The sequence below is a fragment of the Rhamphochromis longiceps genome, linkage group LG23 (genome assembly GCF_057381845.1).
Source record: "Rhamphochromis longiceps isolate RC_006_pf linkage group LG23, R_longiceps_female_GT1.1, whole genome shotgun sequence".
Classification (NCBI taxonomy): Eukaryota; Metazoa; Chordata; class Actinopteri; order Cichliformes; family Cichlidae; genus Rhamphochromis; species Rhamphochromis longiceps.
In genome coordinates, this window is record NC_140578.1 from 33,284,141 (window position 1) to 33,296,545 (window position 12,405).

Genomic DNA, 12,405 nt, shown 5'->3' on the forward strand with positions numbered 1-12,405 from the left:
ATGTTTGATTAAACGGATGAAAAAGAGAAGTTTTTTCCCTATAATTATCACTTCTTAAAATCTGTAGCAGCTTCAAGTTTGTCAGCGTGCTGAGCATGCTCAGAATGTGACAATATATTTTTGTTCAATATTTAATTTCTTTCAGTTGGAATTGTTAAATGAAAAAAAAAATATATATATATATATTCTTATAATTTAGCAAACTAATTTATTAAAAAAATATATATACATATATCTGTATTAGTTTTAATAAATTAATTTGACACCTGTATTGAAAATACCATATTGTATTCATACAGAATCAGTTTGGTATCATTGTTTGTCTGTTCACTGATTGTTGAAGCTAAGAGCTACTTTGATCTGTTTAGATCTAAAGTATCCAAAGTTGAGCTCTAATGTTTCTTCACCCCTGTGTGTGTGATATGTGATTTCCTACATGCTAGCAGAGCAGCAGTTTGTGCTCACAGATGGTGACGGTGTGGAGAGACGGTGGTGTTTCCTCAGAAGAACCAGCAGAGTCACAAAGGACACCAGTCCATCTCACCACCTTGACTTGCTGACTGATGTTTGTCTGCACTGCACAGAGGAAATCAACTGACCGAGGTTTGTCCAGTGACGTGTTATGAAATGTATATTTGTTTTATGCTTACAGATATGTTTTTCTTGACAGAGGCTCTGCAGAGGTTAGACAAAGCAGAGAAAACATGTGCTTTACATTTTACTGTGATTTATTGAGATATTTGTTGCCTGATGTTCAGCAGGAATGGAGAAATAGAATCAAAGGGAGATGTTTTTGATGTTTTTGTAATGATGTAAGTAAATCTTCAATATTATTTATTTGCTTGGTTATATTAGGAGTGTTTCTGAGTGAGGGGGAGAGGAGTCATCATCCAGGTAAAGTGACGTGGATCAGTGGATACACTTGTCTCCCCTTTAAAGGAGACGATCCAAGTCATCCTTAAATGTTAGTGCTTTCAAATACACAAACATTTTTAAAGGACAAAAATGAACATCCAACTTTGACTGTAATACAAAATAAATCTTTGCATGTGTGTTTTCAAACTCTCAGATGGGCAGGATATCAGTCTTGGACTGTCTAACCTGCCGGAGCAGCACTGAATGACCACCGCACATGAGCATGTTCCTGCAACATTCAGCATCTGATCCTTCATCTGTGTGCTTCTGCTTTTGGTAAGTAGAGTTACCCAACTCTAGTAACTCTAAACACATGCCATCCATTTCTAACGGCCTGGTTACTTCCTGTCAGTTACTTTAGAAACCATGTGGTCACCTGACCTAACACTGTTTCTTCTCCTTCCCCTTAATGTTCAAGTGTCACATGTCAAACAGCTGGAGAGGAAACTACACCAGTGTACTGAGATGTTTCACCAACACGTGCCAGATGCTGTTCCTTCATGGTGACATCACCAGAGACAGCCCCACCCACCTCAGGACCCATTGATTATGATGATTATAATGATGACAGCGAGCGGAACTAAGACTGTAAAAATCCACGACCAGAATGTTTCTTTCTAATTATTAATGAATACTGAGAGCCTCTTTCTGTGTTTTGTCTGTTTTGGGGTTGTTTTTTTTACCTCATTTGTTACTAACAAAGTTCACCAAACTCACACAGTTTACATTCTGTATGTTTCCATCTTTACCAGCCACACTCTAACTGCATTTACGAAAATAATCCTTAGAAATCGTCGTTTTTCTCTTTTGTAATTGATGATAATTCAGTGAATATACTGCGCTGCTTCCTTTTATTGCGTCACACATTGCTTTAAGTTTTTCAGTGTCCAGTTATTTTTTACTGCTGTTTGAATTCTCTGTATGTTTGACCCTGTGGACTGTTTGATGGACTGCTTGTCTTCCTGTTCGTTACCGCCGCCTGTTTTTTAACTCATTCACTGCCAGGGTTTTTGAGCATTTTTACTCATTTTTGAAGAGCCACAGAAAACTGTGTGTTATGATCATATAAACGCTGAACCTACCAAAATGAAGAACAGACTCTCTTCTTCCATCCAAAAAAAAAAAGCTTGTTTCTACCATTTTCCATTCTTTAGTAATCAGCTGTAGAAGAGAGGTGGGTTCCACCAAAAATGCCTGTTTTGACCACAAAAAGGGAGAAAACGAGCTTTTTGTGAAAAATACATTTCAAGCAGTCTGATGTTCACTGACAAGCTGCCCGAGGTTGTATTCTAGCCCCTCCCATTGAAAAACGTAATTGACGTCTATAGACGTCAATGGCAGTGAATGAGTTAATAAAGATTTGGATTTCTGACTTTAACACAGCCTCTGCGTGTCCTCCCTTTGTGTCCTCTTCCTCTGTGAATGTGTTGCATGTGTCACAGATTCATTTTATTAACAGCTTTCCCACAGTGAGTTGCATCAGCATTCATTCACAGCACATTTCGGAAGGATTCAGATTAATACAGTGATCTTACAGTCAGAATGATCCTGACAGAGTGCCACTGTAAATGATCTTTCATCAGGTAAATTTTAAAGTTCAGTATTTCAAAGCAGGAGTTATGAAGAATCATACTGGCATTAGGACTAATAATATGTACTTACAAAGTCAAAGTTTTTTAATTATGCTAGAATATTGGAAGACAATCAACTTTTAGTGTTTTCTGCATATTAATTATTCTGAAATAGAGATGGTGACCCTAACTGTACAGAAGCACTAAACAACTGACAATCTAACAGACATCATTGGCCTGAGCCGTCATGCACAGTGAGTTTGATCCTTTGCTGTGAGAGTATGACAAGCATGTTTCTGGTCAGTTTGGAAGAAATAATATCACAATGTTGATCTTTTTTTCAATATTCCTTCTCTTTTACAACATAAACTGTGATCAAAGCTACTTATGTTCACAGCATGTAATAATACTGACAGTCCAGGGCATTGTGGTCTGTTGAGCTAGGGTTAGGGTTAGGGTTAGCAATTCAGACATATGTAATAAATATTAAACGTCTCTGACGTAGGCCACTGTCCGCAGTGTTGGGAAATCCATACCAGGCTGGAACGAGTCAAGGTAGGTGAGCATTCACGAGAAGACACAGCAGATGTATCCTACTAATACTGACAGGACCAGGAGACTCCAGAAACCGAGCATCTTCTCTTCAGTGCCATCCTCTCCTGTCACCCTCTCTGCCCGCGGCTCTTTGAGTATGGGGTAGATAAGGGCGCAGAGAAACCCTTATTACTAATTTGTATTATAATTCAATTTTCATGAAATATTTATATTCAGTATTGGTCCTTTTATATTATAACCACACATCCACCCAGGCTCATGGTGGGGCAGGGCTCTGTCCTGGGATGCTTGAGTACAAGGTAATGTACACCTGACCAGGTATCCAGTCTGTCAGATTTGTTTTCAATATTTGGTTCAAAAACATGAGTGACAACAAAAATCCAACTAGGATTCTTGCATATGATGAATGAAGTCTGTCTTTGACTGTATTGTCCAGCTGATCCATCAAACCCCCAGCAGGTGAACCTTATTCATGACATAACACGGCAACAATGCAAAAAATGAAACAGCAACAGTCTAAATGTAAAGTGCATTCTAAAGTCCTCTTCAATAAATCATATGAAAAGAGTCATTCAGGACTGTAAAACGTGAACTACAGAACCCAGAGTCTTCATCATTAAATCTCTGGTTGCTTCATTTTTCTATACTATATCAGATATTTTAAAGGTTAGGTTAGGTAAACTTGCATTCTCATGGTGAGGCAAAGTGCTTTATGTGTGTGTGTGTGCGTGTCATGAACGGCTATAAAAGGCCTATAATTAAAGAACAAAGCGGGGTTTGAGTTCGAGTTGCGGCAGACTGTCACTACTTGTAAATGGAACGCAGCCTTCCTACGGCGGACAGCTAATAACAGGAATCGGACGCGGTCCAGCCAAGTCCACAGCAACCACCATAGCAACCGCCTAGCATGACCTTAAAAACATATTCTGTCTTCATAACTATCAAAAACGTGAAATGATTTGCAAAGTGTGAAAGTGTTACAGCTGCAGAGAGCTATGGCGGTATCTATGGAAGCTGTTTACATAGCTAATAATATACGATGTAACCATGGAGACAGTCAGTCACTTGAGCTAGCGGTGCATGTTTACTACAGTGAATAAGGTGATTGAGTGCACAGCGTCCACACGCTGCAGGGGGTAAAGACATTACTTCAATATTGTTTTATATTGATATATATTTGCCTTCTGTTGACCATCACCTCAGGTTCACCATTACAGTTTCAGCAGACAGATGCACACTGTCTAAATATCAACACATTCGAAAACTCATGTCTCAGAAATAAGCACAGCTGTTCATGTTTGTCATTATAGTTTTATTTGTAAGAAAATTATGAACTTCATATTGTGTATCAAATAAAAGAACATTTCACAACTCTGAGTCAACAGAAACAGGTAACAGAAATGTCTCTAATGTGTACAGTGTAGTGTAAGCATTAAAAGATCATACAGGAAACACTAACATTCATGTGAAACTAATTGTAATAAAAAAAATGAACAGGTGGTTTATAGATGTAAAAGAAAGAATCTGAAAACAACACTTTTTTGGTCTAAGTGATCAAAGTAGAAAACAGAACTGATGTTCAAGAACAAACCGTAGCTGCACTAATATTACACATCTCGATCGTTGTAGTGAACAGACATGTTGCTTTAAAACCACACGCTGTCATGGTCTCCGTGCCTGCCCGGTCGGCCCCACAAGGCTACAATTGCTGTTGCTGTTTTCTCCCTCTCTGCCTGGGCGGAGCTCACTGTGGGCTCCCGCCCTTGGCCCACACACACACCTGACAACACTCACCCATCATCACCGGGAGCACTATTTGAGGCTGGAACACAGATCCTCTCGTCGCTGGATGATTGTACCCCTAACGTTAGTGTTCTCACAGCTCTTGTGTTTCATATCCGTGACTTGTGATTTGTTGGTGACCTGCCTTCTCGTCTGCTTCAGATCTCCCCCCCCCGGACCTGCGACCTCCCTGCTACGGGAAAGTGTGTGAGTGTGAGCGGAGAAGACGTGAGCGAGTTACCCTGTGATTCCCCCCGGAGTTTTTGGATCCCTTCACTGTACATATATTGCACTGCACTGTAAATAAACCACACCTTGGAGATACCTTACCGCTCTGCGTTGAATCCCTGTACCAGATCGTGACACACGCAGTGTGTGACCATGACTGTTCACTGAGACCATGAACGCCACTTCGCTGAAGCTTACATTCAGTTATTTCTTTGTTGAATCTAAATAATGAATGTGTTACAGTTAAACTGACACTGGTCAGTGTAAATGGCTCATTGGGACACAGAAACCTTTAAATTAAACCCTATCACCTGATATCGAGTGCCAAACAATATCAAAGCTGTAAAAGCTGTTTACAGTCAGAATTTATAAAACTATGATTGTAAATAAATTCAAACAAGTGAGCTTTTCTCTTTGTGCTGAATATCAACACTGTGGTTTCTTAGACTGTAAGCTTTACTTTAGCACAACCAGTTGTAGAAGCTGCCACTCCAAATGTCTTTTGATAACAAGAAAAAAGAAAAAACCTTTTCAGTCCACGGCCTGAAGTTCTTCTCTGACATCTTCTGCAATCGGCTTGGTCTGCTGGTTTGAAGTCAATAAACCACAAAAAAGATGATTTAGTCACTTTGTCTGTGTCATGCAGCTCGAATGTGTCGTGTAACGATGTTGAATAGCCGTCGTTATCCCTCTGCTGCGTCAGTAGGATTGTACTGTACAGCATCTCATTGATATGTGAGGAATGTTAATGTAACACGATAACAGACTTACATCATTAAAATATAAAGGGCAGGAGATATTTAGATATTTTTATATTTATATTACATTTTATAGCTGACGGATATTACTAAATAGATAGAATTTACTAAATAGCTGGATGAACATGAAAAATATGTCTATAATAACAAATGACCATGAGAGCCAGTAGAATTAATTCAACTGGACACTCAAAAGACGTCCTTAAATGCTCTTTAAGTGGCAGAACAAACGAACAAACAGTTAATCGCTTACTTGAGATGAAATCTGCTCAGCTACTTTGAAAACAGCTTCTAAGTGGTTCCTCCTTTAACAGGATGACTGCTCAGGGGTAAGGCCATCATGCAGTCCAGCAATCTTTATGGCTCAGATTTGTAGAACTATTTAAACAAATGTCTTCTGAATATTCAATTCAGGTTCACAGTGGGAGGGGGGGAGGTGTCGTGGAATTTTTTAAATAAAGTCTGCAACACAGAAAGAGCTGTGATCAAGCTATTTGTTACTGCGCCAACACACATCAAACATCACAGTTCAGTCATGTCAGTGCTGCCACAGAAGTTGTGCTCCTCCTCCTTTATGCATTCCAAGGAAGAGGGAGGAAGTTACAAACTGATCCTACCACACTTCAACAGATCAATGGTTATGCTGTTTTGTGCCCTTGGCCTTATCAGCACCCGTAAAGGGAGTTGTTCTCTCAAACTGCTGACGCTGAAGTAAGTTCATCTAGTTTTAGAAACTTTCACTGAACAGTCCATAACAGTGTCACAACTAAGCATATGCATAAGCACTTAAATACTTTAAATGAGAATAACAGAAAATTTCTATTAAAAAGGCTAGAGCCTGTCCCAGTAGTCATAGGTAGGACACATCTGGACAGGTCACCAGTCTGTCAGAAGACTAACACAGAGACAAATCTATTTAAAATTAATGTAAGTTTGCTGCAGCTGTATGTATGAACATGTGTTTCTGTGCTCACAATCCACCTCTCAGGAACCTGCAGTTCACTTTTAGTCAACTTTAAACAGACCTCACAAAAGGCTGATGTGGCTGGATCAGTAGTCTGATTTAAGTACGATACCTTTGGCCAGGGATTAATCTGGTGCATCGCTTCACTGCAGTCTTACGTATTTTCCCCACACCTGAATAAAAAATACTGATATATACAAATAACAGCTTCAGCTGATGCAGCCTGACTCAATCCTAAATGTTCAGCACACAGAGACACAGAGGTGCCGTTTAAAGTTTAGTGATAACCTGAGTCACTGATCATTTGCAGTATTACAGAGTCTGGCAGTCTTTGCATGATGTCCACGACACTGTAAGTTTCTAGCTGACTCTCAGGTGTGACAGGTGTGCCAGCAGGAAAGAGTAACAATAACCTGCATCCTGAGGTTTGTCATGCAGGATTAAATTTACAGTGGCTTTGTTCACACAGCTAGGATTGTATTTTACACTGACCCTGGGTCAGTATAAGTATCATACAGTTTAAACGAAGCACTGAAACTTGCACATATTTATTATGGATGCACTGAAGCTAATCGAGATATTTGCTGTCAATCTGTGGCTGCGATTAAACACTTTACTGAAAACTTTATTAACTAGTAACTTCATCAGTCATGACAGAAGCTAATATTTCTGTGCTAGCATCGTTTAAACAGTAACAGCTTTACTCCAATATAAGCTAACGTTTACACCGTAACTTTAAGCTAGCACCATAAAGACGGTAAAACACGTAATAACATCTACAAATGCATCTTAAAGCTGTGATATTAGCACTCGGTGTATTACTAACATAACCACATTAACATTACTGACACTCGCTGACTTTTAAATGCTGTCCGTTTAAATGGTCTTACCTGTACACACTGCATATCCACCGGATTCCAGCCAGAGTGGATTCTGGAGTCTTCCACGCTCCTGTTAGTGATCCTCCATCTGGATGGATGAGAACAACCTTCTGAACAATCTAGCAGGAGATGGCCCATATCTATGGGACTGGTTTGTGCTTATAACGCCCATTGTATGGACTGATAACAGCCGAAGCGGGTGAATAGTGACCCAGTAGCTATGTTGGCCATTACCCAGCATACATCACTCCCTCCATAAATGCAATAAACGATACAAAAGTATCGTTCTACCTATTTTTCAGGTAGTTGTTTACATTATATAATTTATTGTGTTCTGTATACGTCACTACAATGTGATTTGGAAAATGTCTAAATATCCATTCGCTTCCGCTTATCCTTTTCAGGGTCGCGGGGGGCGCTGGAGCCTATCCCAGCTGTCATAGGGCGAGAGGCGGGGTACACCCTGGACAGGTCGCCAGTCTGTCGCAGGGCCTGGATGGATGGATGGATGGATGGAAAATGTCTAAATATACCGACAACAGGCACTTCCGCGGCAATCTCTTCAATCGGAGGACCCTTCACGTCAATTCCCGACGCGAGGGGGGTACCCTGCGCGTCCATAAGTGAAGCAGAGGGAGCCTGACCATGCGTCACACGTTTGACGAGTTGGGAGTGAGAACGTGTTGGAGAAGGAAGAAGAAGAAGAAAATGAATGCCTTTAAACTTAATGTGGCAGGGTGTGGTCTGCTGTTCAGCTGCAGAGGAGGGGTGCTGCAGTGGGTTTGGGGGCAGTGCCAGGGATGCTGGCAGGGCAGGTGGGCTCAATCATCCAATCATGCTTTCCCTGTTTTAGTAGCCAGCTGGGACCACAGAAGACGAGAGACCTGAGCCAGAGCAGCCGCAACGGCTGAAAAGGCTGCAAGTTTGTTCACTGAAAAGGAAAATAAAAGGTTCACTTGCCCTGCAACACTGACGTGTGTGTGCCGGGCCAGACACGCAGTGTCACACTTATAAAAAAATGAAGTTGTTCCAACTTATATTTATATTTACTTACATTCTTATTCATGAGGACCTTACTATCAGTACATTTCTCTGAGATTAAATTGAATAAAGGGATAAACACAGGTTGCTGAGTCTGGTAGTTGCAAAAAGTCCAACTTCTAATCAAAAACTAATGAACAGTCAAGGCATTGCTGTGCAAGTGTAGATAGTAAATTTAAGACATGTTTATAGATGCTGTTGAAGTCCTCTAACTCATATTTTAACTATGTGGAACACACAAAATTCTTCTTTTTTGTGTATAAATTTCCCTCTTCAGTCATGAATGATGGACAACTTTAGTGATTTATATTATTTATATAATAATGGCTGGCAATTGGATATGCATGGTTGCACATTTGAGGGTTTGATGGTTGTGAACTTTAGGTCATTCACCGCAGCTTTCAAGTGCATTCAGGAAACCACAAACAACAAAATAATGTGCATGTCTGGGAGAAGCCTTTCAGATTAAGAGGTCATGGTAACATAGCGATACTCATTTCAAGCACAGTGTTTTAAAATCTCCACTGCATGTCAATTACTTTATTCAGGCTGGCAATACCACAAAAAATGGCAAATGTACCAAGTGCAATATCACTAAATAAATAATTTAAAGAATGGGTACATTTAATAGCTCTTGTTTGATGTGTTTTTGACATGTGTCATGGAAAATGTATTATCTTCGTGCACATAAATGATGTGTAAAGTCAACCTAAAGGGAACTGTGGTTCTCTCTGTAGGCTTAGAAATGTTGCAATGATTAACAAAATCCCCAGAAACTTTAAGTTGCTTGACTTGGTGAGATTTATTTAGAGCTGGGAAATGTGCATTAACAGCTTAGTGTACCTAGCAAGTAGTCCTGTTTTATTATATTCTGTTAAAAATTTGTCGTATAGCATTTACATATCCGTGAGTTTAAAACTTTAAAAGTGGAAATCTTCTAGGGGTATCTGAAAGCAGCCTCTGCAGAACAGCAAATGAGTCATTAAACAGCACTTCTGCCACCTTGTGGTACAAATGTATGACCCTGATCCTTGTCAGGCGAATATAATTTTGAGGCAAAAACATGGAGTTTTCAGAAGAGATTCAGGAAAAATTAAACCAGTGCAGACCAGCATTTTTTTTAGGGGTCAAAAAAGAAAAGTTGTATCTACAACCAGTTTTTGATACGGGCGGTTGCCCGGGGCGGCATCACGGGCATCGGCAAAAAAATAATAATAATAATTTACTCGTACTCATGCTGCCCCGACGTCATGCCAGCGCATATTGGGATAGGCATAGGCACCGATCGGCTTACTATCGCCCATTTGCTGGGAGTAAGGGCACACCGTTTGCGAGGTGCGCCTGCTGCTTGTGGCACAGGGAGGAGAGGGCGGGGCGGCGGGTGATTCTCTGGCTGGCTGGAGCTCGCGAAATAAAATAAAATAAAAACAAAACAGCAAACATGAAAACACCGGACATTATGATACAGATTTATAATTTGCACCGATGTTTTTTTCGAAATTCTGTACGCGAAAAGTGAGCGTGAGAACCCTTGGTGCGCTTCCTCGCTGAAGTCAAAGTAAACTTTATTGTCATCTCCGCTACATACAGTCCAGTATATCAATATATATAAGAACAGTAAGAAAATAAATATACGCTTTATGACTAGGGTTAAATGGATCGCGAGCCGTGGTTTTTTTTTTTTTTTCTTTCTCTCGCACTCTTTTTCCGCTTCACTCCTCACGCGAGCCTTGTGCTTTGCGCTGGGAAGAGGAGGGAGGGGCGGTAGTTAGACTTGCACAGGAACAGAGCAGGAGGGGGAGAGAGAGAAAGAGGAAGGTAAAAAGAACCACTAAAAGTGCAAAGAGGGACTTTTGGAGGGGGTTTTGTAATTCAGTGGGGAGGGAGACGAGAATACAGAACATTTGGTCGATGATTAGAAGGATGAATGGTATGAAAAGGGAGTGTGATTATCCAATCCTGAGGGATGGAGACGTCAAAGCTGTAACAGATGAGGAAAAAGCAAATGTGTTGGCTAAAACTTTTGTTAAAGTCCACAGTTCAGGCAATGTTAGTGAGGAAGGGCGACGAGGCAGAGACATGACTATTGCAGAGAATAGAGGCTTAATGGACCTGGTAGGGGATGCAGATGATTCATTAAATATCCTTTTTACAAAGCCAGAACTACATCGGGTACTACAGAAATCTAAATTATCAGCGCCGGGAAAAGATCAGGTATGCTATACCATGTTGAACCAACTCAGTGAGTCAGCTAAAGAACTTTAGGGTTGTATAACAGAGTTTGGGAGGGTGGGAAACTGCCGCAAAGCTGGAAGGAAGCTGTGGTGGTACGGAAACCTGGAAAGGATGTCACAAATCCAGGAAATTTTAGACCTATAGCGTTAACATCGCACATTTGTAAAGTGATGGAGCGTATGGTAACTGAAAGATTGACCTACTATTTGGAAACTATAGGCATAATTATTAGGCAACGTCCTTTCCTTTGGCAAAATGGGTCAAAAGAAGGACTTGCCAGGCTCAGAAAAGTCAAAAATAGTGAGATATCTTGCAGAGGGATGCAGCAGTCTCAAAATTGCAAAGCTTCTGAAGCGTGCTCATCGAACAATCAAGCGTTTCATTCAAAATAGTCAACAGGGTCGCAAGAAGCGTGCGGAAAAACCAAGGCGCAAAATAACTGCCCATGAACTGAGAAAAGTCAAGCGTGCAGCTGCCAAGATGCCACTTGCCACCAGTTTGGCCATATTTCAGAGCTGCAACATCACTGGAGTGCCCAAAAGCACAAGGTGTGCAATACTCAGAGACATGGCCAAGGTAAGAAAGGCTGAAAGACGACCACCACTGAACAAGACACACAAGCTGAAACGTCAAGACTGGGCCAAGAAATATCTCAAGACTGGTTTCCTAAGGTTTTATGGACTGATGAAATGAGAGTGAGTCTTGATGGGCCCGTGGCTGGATTGGTAAAGGGCAGAGAACTCCAGTCCGACTCAGACACCAGCAAGGTGGAGGTGGAGTACTGGTTTGGGCTGGTATCATCAAAGATGAGCTTGTGGGGCCTTTTCGGGTTGAGGATGGAGTCAAGCTCAACTCCCAGTCCTACTGCCAGTTTCTGGAAGACACCTTCTTCAAGCAGAGGTACAGGAAGAAGTCTGCATCCTTCAAGAAAAACATGATTTTCATGCAGGACAATGCTCCATCACACGCGTCCAAGTACTCCACAGCGTGGCTGGCAAGAAAGGGTATAAAAGAAGAAAAACTAATGACATGGCCTCCTTGTTCACCTGATCTGAACCCCATTGAGAACCTGTGGTCCATCATCAAATGTGAGATTTACAAGGAGGGACAACAGTACACCTCTCTGAACAGTGTCTGGGAGGCTGTGGTTGCTGCTGCACGCAATGTTGATGGTGAACAGATCAAAACACTGACAGAATCCATGGATGGCAGGCTTTTGAGTGTCCTTGCAAAGAAAGGTGGCTATATTGGTCGCTGATTTGTTTTTGTTTTGTTTTTGAATGTCAGAAATGTATATTTGTGTATGTGGAGATGTTATATTGGTGTCACTGGTAAAAATAAATAATTGAAATGGGTATATATTTGTTTTTTGTTAAGTTGCCTAATAATTATGCACAGTAATAGTCACCTGCACACACAGATATCCCCCTAAAATAGCTAAAACTAAAAACAAACTAAAAACTACTTCCAAAAAC

General features: G+C 40.8%; 1 long non-coding RNA gene across 1 annotated transcript; it reads left to right on the forward strand.

Annotated features, from left to right (window-relative positions):
• The first annotated feature begins 484 nt into the window (after positions 1–484).
• Positions 485–2,221, forward strand: LOC146642408 (uncharacterized). The gene is made up of 4 exons (XR_014909724.1): positions 485–603; positions 856–964; positions 1,070–1,191; positions 1,334–2,221. It is a non-coding gene; the product is annotated as an uncharacterized LOC146642408 (long non-coding RNA).
• Positions 2,222–12,405: the final 10,184 nt, after the last annotated feature.